The sequence below is a fragment of the Myotis lucifugus genome, unplaced genomic scaffold (genome assembly GCF_000147115.1).
Source record: "Myotis lucifugus unplaced genomic scaffold, Myoluc2.0 scaffold_37, whole genome shotgun sequence".
NCBI classification, from domain to species: domain Eukaryota; kingdom Metazoa; phylum Chordata; class Mammalia; order Chiroptera; family Vespertilionidae; genus Myotis; species Myotis lucifugus.
In genome coordinates, this window is record NW_005871085.1 from 931111 (window position 1) to 935469 (window position 4359).

Sequence of the window (4359 nt, forward strand, 5' to 3'; positions counted from 1 at the left end):
AACCTAGAGACTCCATCAAAAAGCTACTAGACTTAATACATCAATTTGGCAATGTAGCAGGATACAAAATTAACCCCAAGAAATCTGAGGCATTTCTATACACCAATAGTGAACTTTCAGAAAGAGAGATTAGAAAAAAAATCCCATTTACCATCGCACCAAAAAAATTAAGATACCTAGGAATAAACTTAACTAAAGAGGTTAAAGACCTCTACTCAGAAAACTACAGGACGTTGAAAAAAGAGATAGAGGAAGACATAAACAGATGGAAGAACATACCATGTTCTTGGATTGGTAGAATCAACATCATTAAAATGTCCATACTACCCAAAGCAATCTATACATTCAACGTACTTCCCATTAAAATACCAATGGCCTTCTTCAAAGATCTAGAACGAACTCTCCAAAAATTCATCTGGAATACAAAAAGACCCCGAATAGCTGCAACGATCCTGAGAAAGAACAAAGTAGGTGGGATCTCAATGCCAGATATCAAGCTGTATTACAAAGCCACTGTTCTCAAAACTGCCTGGTACTGGCACAAGAACAGACATATAGATCAGTGGAATAGAATAGAGAGTCCAGAAATTAGCCCGAACCAATATGCTCAATTAATTATTGACAAAGGAGGCATGAACATACAATGGAGCCAAGATAGTCTCTTCAATAAATGGTGTTGGGAAAATTGGACAAATATATGCAAGAAAATGAAACTAGACCACCAACTTACACCATACACAAGAATAAACTCAAAATGGATAAAGGACTTAAATGTACGACAGGAAACCATAAAAATTCTAGAAGAATACAAAGGCAACAAAATCTCAGACATATGCCAAAACAATTTCTTCACTGATACAGCTCTAGGGCAGTGAAACTAAAGAGCCCATGAACTCCAGAAACTCTTGTACAGTAGAAGGTTAAGTTCCAGGGGGACGGGGACTGTGCCTTAGTCGCCTTTGTATCCACTCCTCAGTGCCTCGCACAGCACCTGGCACATTTTACAGGAACCAACAATAATAATAGTTAACAATTTTTAAGCTCATTCCAAGTGCTAGGCCATGGACTAATCACTAAATATGAATCGTCCCCTTTCATTCTCACAACTTATTTTAGAGATGAGGAAACTGAGGCTGAGAATGGCAGGACTAGGACTGATGCCCATCATTCCAAAGCCAGTGCCACACTAGTGTTAAAGGGAGAGAGAGGAAAGGAGAGAGAGGGAGGGAGAGAGGGAAGAAAGAAGGAGAGAGGTGGAAAGGGAGGAAAGAAGGAGGGAAGGGGGAGAAAGGAGGGAAGCGGGGAGAAAGGAGGGCAGAAAGAGAGAGGAAAAAACAGTGTCACGGGGTTTCAAAAGACAGGGGCATACTTCCCTGAAGAGGTCAGGGATGAGCAGCTTCATGAAGAAGGTGGAGTTCCAGCTAGGGCTTGCAGGCTGGGCATGACTGGGACTCACAGAGGGGAATCCACCATCTACTGAAAAGACAGTGGCAGGTAACGTGCAGAGGCACTTTCCTATCACATTTCAGAGATTTGGGTGAGAAGGGGGCCCATCCCTCTTATCTTCCCCCTTGTCTTCCCCGGAGGCTCAGAGGTACAAGGACCAAAGGTGGAAGGGACTCTGGCAGTGGAGGAGGAGCCAGCTCTAAACAGTAAGAGCCAAGAAAATGGGGCTGGTCAGATGCTCAAGTTCAAAGGCCAGGACTAGAGGGAAGAGACCAAGCTGGAAGTTGGGGTGAAGGGCCAAAGTTTGGGTTCTTTTGGGTCAAGTGGAGAACTGGGGAAAGGGGTGGAGGAGCTTGGAAAGACCAGAGAAGAGGAACTGCACAGGGCGGCTGGAAAACGGGTCGGAGACAGAGGAGGATCAAAGGAGTCGGAGGGTCAGAGAAGATGGTCAGGAGACAGGGCGCCCACGCTGCAATCGGAGGTGTCAGGGGACCGCGGACCGAGAGTGGGTTGTGCGTTGTGGGTCGAGGAGAAGCCCACGGCGGAGTCCGAGGGTACGAGCGCTCTGGAGGACAGGGGCTGGGTTCGGAGTTGCTGCAGGGCTTGGGGCCGGAGGGGTGGGATAGGTGGGGCTGAGCCCAAAGGTATGGTCAGTGGCAGGGGGGCTGGAGTCCTCAAAGGCCAACAGGAGAAGGGCCCGAGGGTCAGGGCTGGAGCCAGCAGGCTGGCGCGCGGGCCGGGGAGGACCGGGGTCGGGATCACAGGGCCCTATTTGCTCCCCCCTGGGTCCGGGGAGCAAAGCCACAACCTCCGGCTTCCCGGAGAGATGGAAGGAGCCATGCTCAGCGTCCCCGCGAAAACATGTCTACCTCCCCCCGTGTCCGCGGGCCCAACCCGAACCCACCTCGCTCCCGCCGCTCGGTCAGGGACAGCGCTGCCTCGCTGAGCCGGGGAGGAGCCGGAGCCGGAACCCAGAAAGGACCCACCCTGCCTTTCCGGGATTGGCTCCTGAGAATTGCCTTTCTTTTCCATTGGCTCTACTTGCTGCCATAACGCAAGAAACCCGAGCGGGCCCGCCAATCAGCTGTGAACTCGGTGCTGGATTGCTGGGAGTTGTAGTCCTGAAGAAGATCGTAGCCTCAGAGAAGAAATGTGCCAAATTTGGAACCCAGCCTGGACGTTGGGTTTCCTCCTAAGGTCGTCAGATTTCCTTCTGTGCTTCAGCGTTAAAAGCCCCATGTAGGGCCAGTAGCCTGCGAGTTGTAGGCTATGTAGAGCTAACCTACATGACCTCCATGAGTTGGTGACTCTTACTGGTCCTGAAGACATTCCCCTAAGCCTAGAGTCCTGAGCCTCAGTCGAAGTTCATAGAGGTTCATAATTTAAAGTCAAAGGACTGTGGAACTGGAAGGGAGTTCAGAGATCAACCAACCCAATCCACTTATCAGAGAAGATAACCTTCCCTGTCCTAAGACCTCCAGGTCTCCTAACACCCCTGCACAGGGATTTTTCTGCGTCCTATGTAGTTAAACCTGACTGTTTGTTCATCAATCCTGACGGAACAAGCCCCCTAATGTATATCCAGGATTGGGATTTTTTTTTTCCAGGTTTCACTTTTTTAAAAGTCTAATTGAATAAGTAGGCTAAAATTCTACAGGCTTCTCATATCTGCACGCTATTTCAGTGCAGAGAGTATTGACTTCAGAGCTAAGTAAACCAGATCTATAATCCCAGTTCTAGCACCTAGCCGTTTGGAGCAGCATTTTCCTCCCCTGTACAATCCCTGGCAGAATTGTCGGGAGGCTATAGCAAGCTTCTGCCCCCACAAATGTCAGGTCTCTTTCCTGGTGGTAAATTCTCTTGGGTGCGTCCAGTGTGGACAATGTTCGTTTTACGATTGGGATATTCAGGAAAGTGGATTTGTAACTGAATATGGATGAGTGAAATATCAATACCCCACTATAAATATACTATTTGTTTATAAATTGATTTAAATAAAATGCTAAGAAGACAGACTCCAGTTTTTGTTGGGTAGAACTGAGTACCCATCTGAAAATTAATAGCTAATATCTCTATCAGAAATAGAACTGTAGCTTTATTTTTAACTGTGGTTAAAGTTTGCTTGAGTGGATTCAAGGCTGTTTGGAAACCAATCCCATAATGTGTTTTTCTCTTATCAGCCCAAAGACTTTTCCTACAACTTTTCATTCACAATGAAAATAACAACAATGAATACCAAACTTTTATTTAAGAACTGTACAAAAGCAAATAAAGATTTCTACTTGGGCCCTGGCTGGTGTGGCTCAGTTGGTTGAAGTGTCGTTCCATACAACAAAAGGTGGCGAGTTCAATTCTTAGTCAGGGCACATACCCAGGTTTGAGTTTAATCACTAGTCAGTATGCATACTGGAGGCATTGGTATGGATGTTTCTCTCACATTGATGTTTCTCTCTCTCTCTCTCTCTCTCTCTCTCTCTCTCTCTCTCTCTCAAATCAATAATAATAATAAACATTCTGTAATGAGAATTTTTTTAAAAGAAAGAAAAATTTTACTTGGTGATTAATTTTGTGTGTCAACTTGACTGGACTGCAGAATGCCCCAATATTTGGTCAAATATTATTCTGGATGTTTCTGTAAGGGTATTTTTGGATGAAATTAACATTTAAATTATTATCTTGAGTAAAGTAGATTGCTCTCCCTAACATGGTGGGCCTCACCAATCAGTTGAAGGCATAAATAGAACCAAAAAAGCTGACTCTTTCCCTAGTAAAATTCTTTCTTGGGACTTGCCATCCTCCATAATCACATGAGCCAATTTCTTTTTTTTTTTTTTTGAGCCAATTTCTTATAATCTTTCCCTTCGCGTCTGTCTGACGGAGAGAGAAGAAAATATCTGATTTCGATGAATAATA

At 45.5% G+C, this 4359-nt stretch overlaps 1 protein-coding gene across 1 annotated transcript in view; it reads right to left on the reverse strand.

Moving 5' to 3' along the window:
* Positions 1 to 2396, reverse strand: part of ZNF691 (zinc finger protein 691) — a 6030-nt gene extending 3634 nt beyond the window's left edge. The window contains exon 1 of the mRNA XM_014454482.2: positions 2351 to 2396. The gene's annotated coding sequence lies outside the window, so the exon portion shown is untranslated. The remainder of the gene's footprint in view (positions 1 to 2350) is intronic.
* Between the last annotated feature and the right edge of the window lie 1963 nt (positions 2397 to 4359).